This window comes from Littorina saxatilis, linkage group LG5, assembly GCF_037325665.1.
Source record: "Littorina saxatilis isolate snail1 linkage group LG5, US_GU_Lsax_2.0, whole genome shotgun sequence".
Lineage (NCBI taxonomy): Eukaryota > Metazoa > Mollusca > Gastropoda > Littorinimorpha > Littorinidae > Littorina > Littorina saxatilis.
In genome coordinates, this window is record NC_090249.1 from 10,237,458 (window position 1) to 10,249,965 (window position 12,508).

Genomic DNA, 12,508 nt, shown 5'->3' on the forward strand with positions numbered 1-12,508 from the left:
CCGAACTCTGACAAAGAGTGCAGGATCTTTGCCGTGCGCACTTGGTCTTGACTGAGCTTGCATGTATGCACAAAGGGGGACAAACACTAGCAGCTCTGTACGTAAGTAGCCCTCGGAGATCGGACAAATATCCATCCTGAACCCACAAGGAGTGGTCGGGATTCGAACACTCGACCTTCCACATGAGAAGCCGACGACTTAACCACTATGCCATTGCGCTCATATGAGAACTGCCCACTTGTAAAGCCATGTAAAAGCCTGGGCAGATGTTATACGGTGAGCCAACATGTTTTCAGGGGAAGGAGTGCGCCTATACAGAAAAAAGCCATCGTTGAATATATTTTCAAGTACAGACGAATAAGAAGAAAAAGAAATGGAGGAGAAAAAAAAGCTCCAGCCTTCAAAACCTCTATGTTTAGCGTGTGGAGCTCGACTGACACAATAACATAAGCCTACATCCAGGATTTTATTTTGCATTAAAGGCACAGTAAGCCTCCCGTAAACCATCACAGATACGGTCAGGCTTTTACACACAGTACAAACACCCTTTCCTTTAAACACTCACCGATTGAGAACATCCTAGGTGCCCTCCGTAAAGAGCGAACAATTTTCAAAGAATTTATTTTTGCGTGGTTTATCTTACCCCTGAGCCATCGTGAACCCGTGTGATCCAGTTTCCTTTTTTCACAATGTAGTCGTCAGTTAGTCATTTGAATGCGACTCGATGTGAGCTTATTTACAATAGCACGTTTTTATGCACGAAACAAACGGCTGTGGTTCACAAGAACTCTAGCGATGGCTTTTGACTGTTGAGAGGAACGGCGATATGCATAAACCGTCGGCTGCTACGACCCTTGCGTGACCCTGCTTCCGGGCTTTTCTTTTTTCAAACTTTCACAACTTCGAATTGTACTGATCTTGTCTTGATGAAAAAAGAATTCTTTTATGATTAAAGAATGTTTGTGTAACAAGCTGTCAATTTATTATTTAGATTTTAAAAGTTAGGTCTAGCGCAAAAACGCACCACGGTCCAAAAACATTTTGATAATCATCGATCCACGGCTATCGCCAGTTTACATCGATAGAATGAGACCCGAAGGGAAGTAACTCATGTTTGACCTGAGTTCAGGATGGGTCCAAAAAGTGTTCGAGACAATCTGCAAAATTAATTCTTTAAAAATTGCTCGCTCTTTACGTAGGGCACCTAGGATGTTCCCGTTTGGTGAGCGTTCAAATGGAAGGGTGTTTGTACTGTGTGTAAAAGCTTGACAGTATCTGTGATGGTTTACGGGAGGCTTACTGTCCGGGCGTGATTTCCGGTATTGAATATTCATAACAGCCGTCCAGCACCAAAACGAGGCGCCATTGTTGCAAAGGGCCAAGTCCACGAAAATAAATTCTTTGAAAATTTCTCACGCTCGACAGAAAGCAGCCAGGATGTTCCCGTTCGGTGAGCGTTCAAATGGAAGTATGCTTGTACTGTATGTAGACGCTCGGGGAGCTCTGTGATGGTTTACGGGAGGCTTACTGTGCCTTTAATATTTGAATACAACTTTTAAACCGGCCAACCCCTCCGTGGTGCTGTCAATAGTGTAACACTGAGCTTTACAAAATCCACCTAAAAACACACATAAATCCTTTGTGCGCTATCTGTTTGCAAACAGAAATACACTCTTCTGCGTTGTAAAAATTCACGGAGACGGACCTATGAAATTGCGACTTGAACATCTTGCGATCGACACCTGCATCAGTAGGAATAGCATAGCACGCGAAATACGCAAGATAGCAAAACAAAACAATCTGTTCAGAGTAGATAATTGGTTTGACTTTCTTCTCGTATGCTAAAGTTGCAAAGTGTTCCCTATTGTGATTTTTGGTCGATATTTTAATCGGCTCTTCCGTTCTTGTCTGGTAGATTTTGAGGGTACCCTTACTTGAGCGGCGGTCACGTGATGCCTGTAAAAGAAATATTTAATCCAAAACGTGATCCTGAAGGTTAAGTGAACGGCCTTAACTGGCATATAAATTTTAATGAAATAACACGGGAATTAGTGCTTTTGTTTTTGAAATGTTTTGCAATAATGTTTTGGCCAAGTTTATATATATTGCTATTTCATATGTTACGTAGATTTCCATTGGTCAATTGGGCAAAACTGAGCTCATTGCAAAATAATAATAATAATAATAATAACGGGCATTTATAAAGCGCCTTATCAGAAGTTCAAAGCGCGTGACAACAATACATGTATACAAAAATCATACAATCACTGTCAGATATATATAATATCTATATATATAATCACATTTCCGTCGATATCAGTTTTGATATCGACGACCTCTGTATTGCTTCCCCACTTCTAAAACAGACACCTAAATATAAAAACAAAAAAGTACATATGAAAATGTAATTATCACAGAATTTAGTTGAGCAAGTGACTAATTACTTTTTGGAAGAAAAGACATTTGGAAATACTGGAAAGTACAAGAAAGGAGTGAGAAAAAAAATATTCAGAGGGAGGGATATGGAACAGCCAAAACTGAGGGAAATACTTTTGTAATTTCTTTACAGTGAATACAAAATGTCCAGAGAAATAACAATATATCTAACATTCACGGACTGTGTGATGATATCTTCTGCAATTGATCTGTTTCGACAGTGATATTAAAATCTCGACCTCCGGTCTCGTTTTGATATCACTGTCTCAACAGACCATAGCAGAAGATATCATCACACAGTTTGTCAATATTGGATAATATATAAATATATAGGCAAAGCAAACGTTTACTGTTTTATATGACCCTTTAAACTTTCTGAAGCAGTCCTGAAAAGCGTTTTGTTATTCTGTCCCCTTCGTTTCATTATTATTCCTACACGAAATGTCTAACAGTCTAACATCGTTATGGTTTAGATGTAGAGCGTTGATTGATGACCATTGATAACTGCTATCTGTGTGTGTGTGTGTGTGTGTGTGTGTGTGTGTGTGTGTGTGTGTGTGTGTGTGTGTGTGTGTGTGTGTGTGTGTGTGTGTGTGTGTGTCAGGCATGCTACTTTTCCGGTAATTGCCAGAAATCCGGTAAATCCGTTTTCAAAATCCGGTAAAGTCAAATTTATTCCGGTGAAGTTGAAAATTTTTCGCAAAAACGATCCGTGTGAATATCGCGCAACGCGACCGGGCGCCGGTCTCAATGAAGCCAGCGCACGCGCGTTGCCTGTCATTGGTCTTGCCGATCTGAATCTAGAACGTTCCCAATCTAGTTCTGCGGATGTAGGCCGTCGTTTTTGGCGAAATGTTTCGCCCAGATATTGTACAGATAAATTCGCCGGGACCATTTGATTCCGGCGTGAAGAACAAATGGAGTTGAGCTTGGCTTGAAAACACCTTCTCGCCGAAAAAAAAGAAGGCTGACACGAAGAAGAACGAATCCGGCAAAAAGAACTGTGCCTTATTTGACTTGTGAGTGACTACTCTTCCTTGCATTTGTTTTTTTGCAGTAACCTTTTTCAATGCTTTTGTAACTTGTAAACCCTTTTCATGTGTACCTCCAAACTGGTGAAAACACCACTACAGTAGTACAGTGCACTGGTGAATACATACTAGTCTACAGTAGTGTTGTTTTCACCAGTTTGGAGGTGTGTTGAATGGTGGTGGGGGGAGGCTAAAATGGGATTTTTAACAAGATCACAACACTATTACAGCCCTGAAAATGATGCCCAAAATGCACCAGATTGCACAGATTTTAACGGTTTTTTGAAAAAATTTCCAGGGGGCCCCCGCCGGGACCCAACGGAAAATTTTTCCAGGCCCCCGGACCCTCCTAGTTGGCTCGCCTGCTTCGCAGGCTCAGGCTTGTAGCTTCGCCACTGCGCGCTTCTTTCAGGTAAAACCATTTTTGGCCTGTAGCATGCCTGGTGTGTGTGTGTGTGTGTGTGTGTGTGTGTGTGTGTGTGTGTGTGTGTGTGTGTGTGTGTGCGTGTGTGTTTTGAGTTAGTTGCACTGTCCTCATTCTGACTTGAAAGGCCAATTTGTCAAGTGAAGGAATGGTCCTGGTTAAATAAAGAACAATAATTTGGAGAGTAGCTCATTGCGGCCCTACCTGGTAACTCGTTTAAAATGTGAGACTCAAGACTTAACATTTTACTGTCCTTATAAAAACAAGGAAAACAGCCATGCAGTGTCGGGCGGCAACACACTCAACATTTGCTTCTTAGAACTTGAGAGTTTTACCTATCCCTTCACCTCGCCCAAAGCACCCAGCCCCTCCTGCACCAAAAGGGAAAAACAAACAAACAACTAAACAAACAAATAACTTTTTATTTAAAAAATGCAAATAAACGCACATGTATAACTGTTCAAGGCCTGAGCCTAGCCTAGCAGCGAGTAAAAACATTATTCACAGCTCGGGACCGCATTTACTTTCACTTCTTAATTCTCTGACTGAACCGCTAGCTCTCTCTCTTTCTAGAGAGAGGGTTCAGAGGGTTCTCATTTCACAGGGTTTTATTAAACAGTTTTCTTTATTTGAAGCAGATTTTCCAGCAAACACTACAAAACTGTACTTTTTATTTTTATTCAGCGAGAAGTAAGGAATACAACCTGTTGTTATTGAAATTACAATTTTGAAAAGATAAAAACAAAAAATCGGAACAATTTGATAAACACATTTTTGAGCCAAAACACGGACTTATCGGTACAAACTTCGAAGATTTAGCCGCCACCACAATGAGGCCTCAGCATTGTTTCGAAAAAAATGTATGCATCAAATTTCATAAAAATCCGTCGGGTACTTGATAAGAAGTGCCTTTCACTGACACACACACACACGCACGCACGCACGCTAGCATGCACGCACGCACGCACGTACGCACGCATGAACACACACACACACACACGCACACACGCACACACACACACACGTACACACACACATACTCCGTTAAAACTTTCAGTCAATACAAAACAAATACAAGTTTATAACGCGTTTGAAGCAAAACAGGAAATAGTCAACAAACCTGCTAATCCTTTCTCCACTGGAGCTTACAACTGCAGCTAACAACTCAGACCGTGGAGGGAGAACGACACCACACAAGACACTGCGCGAAAAGAAAGTGTCAACAACAACTACTCCCACCTTTTGCTCGCAAAGAGGGACGTGGTATGTTATGTATGACCTCATTTATATCATCACTGTGTTCGCGTCCTTGATTGGCTGTTTCCGCCTCTAAGTAGCTGCGTCAAGGGTTTCGTATATATATATATGAGCCAATGTCAAAAGGTGCTGTCTGACAGCTTCGAAAATCAAAGTACATCCAAAGTAAAATGACTGGTGTTTTGAGTTGCTTAACACATTCAGTATATAGTTTCTAAAGGAGAAAAGGGAAAATCTTTCACAACGGCTGTGTTATTTGGCCGTTAAGTTGAGGCTTGACGAGTGTCTCTTGTGGCATGTAAGGACATAAACCTGATTTTTTCCATTTTTTTTTCTAGAACTTTCATTTCTACTGAGCTCGCATATGAGTATTGGGGTGTAGATTAAATATAATCAAGGTAAAAGCGCATAACAGAAAGAAATTAACAATTTTGTGGAAAAAAAATGAAATTTGATAAAAAAGTGTCTAGTGTGACATTGTGACGACAAAGCTTAAATTAGCCAGAAATGGTACCAAACTTCAAAATATAGTGGTTATTTTCATTGTTTTTCCTTTTCACCGACAGTTTTTGTTCAAAACTGGTTCTTTTGTGTATCTAGTTGAACAACAACATTTTTTGGAAGCTTTTTTAAAGTTTGAGTTTTTGTGACGCAAAGAGTCACGCTAGACACGCAATTTTCAAACTTTAATAATTTCTTTAAAAAGCGGACAAATGGGACGAAAAACACACAGAACTATGTATTGGGGTTCATGCAATCACTTGGTTTAAATCCAACTGCCCAGAAAAAAGCTTATTAGCATTTTTTCTAAAACTATCGAGAGTACTCAAACACCTTGTCAAAATACGTCCCTAAAAAGCACTAATTTGCGTAATGAATGAGGAGCAGAATTTTAACTGTTTATAGTTAGTCTTTGGTTTTTCTCTGCGATCATCTTTATTCATTAATCTCTCAGAAAAACCAAAAGTTCCATCTGAGTGTACATTCAGTAAATAGTTACAGAACTTATACAATACCTAGCGTACCCACAGCACCTTTTGACATTGGCTCATATAGTTGTGTTGTAACTATAGACGCTTGGTCTGTGCACCTTGAAGAAGGCCTGCGGGCCGAAAATTTGGATTTAAAAAGATGCGACATTCTGGCTTGGTTTTGGACTTTTTATTGTGTTGTTTAAATAAGCTTTGTTAAGCTTTAAAAAGTTTTCCAGCCTTCATTGTGTGGCGTGGTGCAGAGGAAAAAGAGTTTCTTGAATTCTGTATATATATATATATATATATATATGAAGGTGAACGAGTGATTTGACTTCCTCCAATGAAATCGAAGATATGCGAAAGGATAAAGTCCTCCCTCCTTTATTGATGGCCGCAGGAGCGGTCATCTATTGGAATGCATTCGGAGAGGTGACATGTCTCGTTTTGTTACCGTTCTCACGAGATCAGTTACAGGTGTTTCTTTCTCTCTCTCTCTCTCTCTCTCTCTCTCTCTCTCTCTCTCTCTCTCTCTCTCTCTCTCTCTCTCTCTCTCTCTCTCTCTGTATGTATGTCTTTGTCTGTGTCTCCCTCTGAGTCTCTCCGCTTCTGTCTTTCTATGTCTGTCTCTGTCTATGTGTTTGTGTGTGTGTGTCTCTCTCGCTCTCGCTCTCTCTCTCTCTCATCCGACTCCTGGCACACAGGTCAAAGCAGAGGTTAACTTGAGTGCACGTGTACATAGCAGGAGGGGGGTGATTCGGGTCAGAAGTGGGGTAAAGCACTCTGGTCTTCAGTCTTTGGGTTATAGCTTTCAGTGCAGAAGATGCCAACATGAAATTGCACTATGCTCTACTATTTATTGTCCTTGTCTGTCGGACACGAAGAAGGGAAGCTACAATCGCCCCAGGCCATATATACTCTTTGTTTCCTGAGCCTGGACCATTGAGACAGTTAGGCTACCTCATAGATCTGTTCATTCTTCAGTTTGTCGGTGTCAAAAGTTATACCCCCATTCCACACAACCGTTCTTTGTCCCGTTCCCGTACCAACCAAGGAATGCTGCCACAACAATGGAACGCTGCGCAAACGGCCGTTTTTTGGCATCTTTCAGCAGCGTCTGACCATAGTGGCAGCCGTCCTTGGTCGGTAAGGGAACGGGACCTAGAACGGATGTGTGGAATGCAAGTATGACAACTCAGTGTGTGAGAGCGCAACCGTTGCGTTACTGTTGTTTTAAGTTCCTTTAACGATCCAAGCGTTCCGTTACCGATGGGTTGAGGTTCCATTACCGTTCATTCTGATCGGGAGGGAAACGGCTAAAAATTTGAACATGCAGCCCAACCTCAGCCGTCCCTACCGTTCAAAGCAGTTCCGTTAACGATCAGTTACGTTCATTGGGGTTCTGTCCCGATCCCTCCCGTGCCCGCACCGTTCCTTTGTTGGTACGGGAACGGGACCTAGAACGGTTGTGTGGAAAGGGGGTATAAGACTCGACCACTTGGCTTATGGTGGAGACAGCTGGAAGATCTCTGGATATAATTGAAGAGGAGTAGTCTTCCTTTTAGAAAATGTGTACTCTGCCTTGCAGATTACAAATTTGTGCTGTCGGGGCTGGGTAAAGGGAGTGGAGGGTAAGGGGGTGGGGGTGGGTAAGCGAGGGGTAAGAGAGACTAAAGAGAAAACTGGACAGGGAAAAGTCACTGCCTGAAGTATTCAATAAAGCCACACAAAAAAAAAAGAAATTACCACATATGCAGGTTTTCAATTCATATTTTTGCAAAGTATCTGCACAAGCATGTGTGCCTCTGTGAGTATGTTCGTGGCTGCTTTCATGGGGTGCCTGTATCCTCAGGAATTTGAGGATTTCTTTTATCTCTCTTTTTTTGACGCCGTTGATTTAACGTCATTTTTACAGGACAGTTTTTTTCCTTTCAGTTATAAGTTGTAGTAGTTTGACCTTATTGTTTTAGGACAAGTAGAGCTCGTTCACCAGTAGCAAAGACTCACTCAGTCCGTCAGTGTGCCTGAGTGTGTGTGATGGGGGGGCTCTCCCGTGACCGGCCACCTGCAATGTACGGACAGGTTTGCACTGGCCCAAGGGTGTCCGTTCATGAGAGGGACTGCTGTAACAGCAAAACTAGTATGATACATAAGTAATCAATTTATCCACTTGACTATATTCACAACAGGGACCTATCACTCTTCTTTGCATGTTTTTATGCCTACGGATTTTCAAATACTCTGCAACACATGTAACCCAAATTCAACATGTACAATACCGCTTCTTTTATGAAAACATTGCTTCGGCCATGTTGATTTTAATCAACCAATTTTCTTGTTTGTCTTCTTTTGGGCTAGGACAGAAGGCAACGGGATATATATGTGGGTGTGGATTTAAACTAGAAATCCGTGCCTGATAGTGAATCGGCATTTTTGTCTGTGTGCTGTCGTATACGGACACGGATTTCAGCACCATCATTATTATCACGCAGATTAAAAGATAAAAGGTGACTAGCATAAACTGAACAACTGGAGAGATCGCTTTATTGAACGTTAATTAAAAACACCAGACATTCCAGCTGTATACCTCTAAATATACAGTTTGCAACTCGAAATGTATCCTACAGTTTTAATTTTCACAGAGCCTTGGATATCCAAACACCTTCTTCTTCTGCGTTCGATTTTATTGAAGATTTGTACCCAAAAATTAAATCTTCATTGTAGATTTTTTGATTGTTTAATAGACAAACCACAGTATGTGAGGTCAAATGGAACCGTCTGTGGAGTGTGTTAGTGTGTGTGTATATATACATTCTATCACCCTGAAGAAGCCCCCTGTGGGGGCGAAAATTTGGATCATCATCAATAAACATATTCCATATTCATCACAAAAACTTTTGAGGAGATTGTTTTTGGCTCACGTAAGTGTAGCCTATGCGATCGTAACTTTGTCTGTCTGTGCGTTTGTGCGTGTGTGTGTTTGTGCGTGTGTATGTCTGTGGTAGAAACTTTAACATTTCGTCATTTGAAGACGTCACATTATGGCGTAAGAGGGTTAGACGTCACGCGAAGGAATTACTGAAAGTCTCGGTCATTGTTATCTTGAGCGGGCCGAGACTATTTGGCAGTCGTGTCCCTGTAAGTAGGCTACATAACATGCAGACAGACAGATCTAGATCTAGTGTCTCTCTTTCTTGCACAGTGTCACCTATGCTTACTGTGTGTGTGTGTGTGTGTGTGTGTGTGTGTGTGTGTGTGTGTGTGTGTGTGTGTGTGTGTGTGTATGTGTGACGGAGTGATTGAGTTTGTGTTACTGTTTGTCTATTTCTTACGTGAGCCTTGAAGGCTTCGCCTCTTGTTAAATATTTGCCTATATATATATATATACACACTAACACACTCACACGCACATCCACGTAGCTACGCACACACAAACATACACAAAAACACACACATTCACACTCACACACACACACACACACAAACACACACACACACACGCACAAACACGTACACACACACTCACGCACACACATCATCCATGCACACACTCACACGCACATGGTCAGACACACACCCACACACCCTCACACACACACACACACACACACACACACACACACACACACACACACTCACACACACACACAATCAAACAATCAATATGAGGCTTATATCGCGCGTATTCCGTGGGTACAGTTCTAAGCGCAGGGATTTAAAAAAAAATTTTTTTTATGCAATTTATATCGCGCACATATTCAAGGCGCAGGGATTTATTTATGCCGTATGAGATGGATTTTTTTTTACACAATACATCACGCATTCACATCGGCCAGCAGATCGCAGCCATTTCGGCGCATATCCTACTTTTCACGGCCTATTATTCCAAGTCACACGGGTATTTTGGTGGACATTTTTATCTATGCCTATACAATTTTGCCAGGAAAGACCCTTTTGTCAATCGTGGGATCTTTAACGTGCACACCCCAATGTAGTGTTTCACGAAGGGACCCCGGGTTTTAGTCTCATCCGAAAGACTAGCACTTGAACCCACCACCTAGGTTAGGAAAGGGGGGAGAAAATTGCTAACGCCCTGACCCAGGGTCGAACTCGCAACCTCTCGCTTCCGAGCGCAAGTGCGTTACCACTTGGCCACCCAAACACAAACACACACACACACACACACACGCGCGCGCGCACGCATGCATACACACTCTCTCACACACACACACACACACACACACACACACACACACATACACACACACACAGTCTCTCTCTTTTCCTTCTGTCTGTTATTCACACACACTCACACACACACACACACACACACACACACACATGCACCTTTCATGCACACTCTCTTAGGGGAAAGGCTCCTAATATGGACCGGCTCTAAAAAAGGACCACCTCCTGTTCTGACAAACTAACGGCGCTAGAGCGCTCAAAACAATTTCATTCGCATTCGCTGTATTCACCCTCTCTGGATAACTTGCACATGTCAAAACAGTTGCAGATACACAAACCTCAAAACCGTTAGGCATTTTCTCTTTTTTTCACTTTTGGCAGCATTCACTCTAAATTTGCCGCCTAAAACGGACTCGTTTCTGTCCACAGCCAAAGCTTTTATCACACAACAATTGCTATATATGACATCACAGACCGTATTTGTTACATTTAAGCAGTGTTGACCCCGATTTTCTACTGCAAACAAAAAATGATAGCAAAATCTCAAAGTATGTGCGAGTCCCCTAATATGGACCACCTTCAACAAATCGAAGAAAATAAAAGCTAAAGCTAAAGAAAATAAAAAGCTATTTTCATTAATTCATTAGGAAGCTTGCTGGAAATAACCTTTTACTAGCCCTCGAGATTTCCAAAAAATATAACAAATGGTCTTCTTTTCGTAGAAGTTGATAATTTCACTTATTTTCACTCTGTTTTTAATAAGCTTCTTTAGTTTCCTGGTGTTCTTCAAATAATGCTCTCATCAACCCGAAACAGATAAATCTGAAGCATATTTTGATTAGTCTGACTTGCCCACCAAGTTGAATCATGCTATTTTGAAGTATTGGGGGCTTTTTACAGTGATTCGTGAAGGCCGCTTCACTGGTCCATATTGGGCGCCCAGGCTCCTAATATGGACCATTTGTGAATTTTTCTGTATTTAATTTTTGCTGAATGTCTATCAGAGCTATTTCCCTCTAATTAGGCCCAACGGTTAACCTCAGAAAGAATGACTACCAAACACAAAATGAAACGTCTTCGCAAGAAAACAAGCTAGTTATCGGCATAAAACAAAAAGTGGTCCATATATTAGGAGCCCTTCCCCTACATACACCGTGACATACCCACATAGGCCTACACGCGTGCGCACGCACGCACTCACACACACACACACATGCACGCACACACACACGTACACACACACACACACACCCACACACACAGTAACACGTTTGCACTCAAATATACGCACGAATAACTTCTCCCCTCCTCTCTTTCCCTCTTTCTCTCACACACACAGACACACACTCACACACACATACATACACACACACATACACACACACACAGTCTCTCTCTTTTTCTTCTGTCTGTTATTCATACAAACACACACACTCACACACACACACACACACACACACACACCATTTATACACACTCTCTTACAAACATACACACCCCGGTTACGTGCCCAAACATACACACCCCGGTTACGTGCACGCACGCACTCTCACACACACTCTCACACACACACACACACACACACACACACACACACACACTTGTGCACATCAGGGCCGGACCCAGGGGGGGGGTTCCAGGGGTTCCGGAACCCCACCCCTGGAAAAAGCATGTACCTTGCTTTGACTTTTACTAGTTTTAGCACCAAAACAATGCTGCTCTTAACCCTCAAAACAAGGCCCAGAATGCACCAGATTGCACAGATTTTAACCGTTTTTCAAAAATTTCCGTGGGAGCATGCCCTCGGACCCCCCTAGTTCGCGCGCCTGCTTTGCAGGCGCGCGCTTGTGGCTTCGCCACTTCGCTGATTTGCCCCCCCAAAAAAGGAGGAACCCCCCCCCTTACAACTCATTTGGTCCGGCCCTGCACATAAACATGCAAACACACACACGCCACGAGCGCGAGAGAAAAGCCCAAGAGAAGGGATGACATTTACGTAAAAAACATCGTGACGTCGTCTACTTCCGCGAGCATAATTCCTGTAGTCTCGGAAATTCTACCCCAACAAAGCGGCCCTTGGTGGCGTTAGATCAAAAATCGAAGAATTGGTCGGCACCCACCATATTGTAGTTTGTATACATGTTTCCAATTTTGGGTGAACTTCCATCCCCAACTGTAGCCTCAATTAGGTCACTAAGAAT

General features: G+C 42.3%; 1 protein-coding gene across 1 annotated transcript in view; it reads right to left on the minus strand.

Annotated features, from left to right (window-relative positions):
* Positions 1–5,155, minus strand: part of LOC138966265 (angiotensin-converting enzyme-like) — a 41,447-nt gene extending 36,292 nt beyond the window's left edge. Inside the window, exon 1 of the mRNA XM_070338416.1 lies at positions 5,012–5,155. The gene's annotated coding sequence lies outside the window, so the exon portion shown is untranslated. The remainder of the gene's footprint in view (positions 1–5,011) is intronic.
* Positions 5,156–12,508: the final 7,353 nt, after the last annotated feature.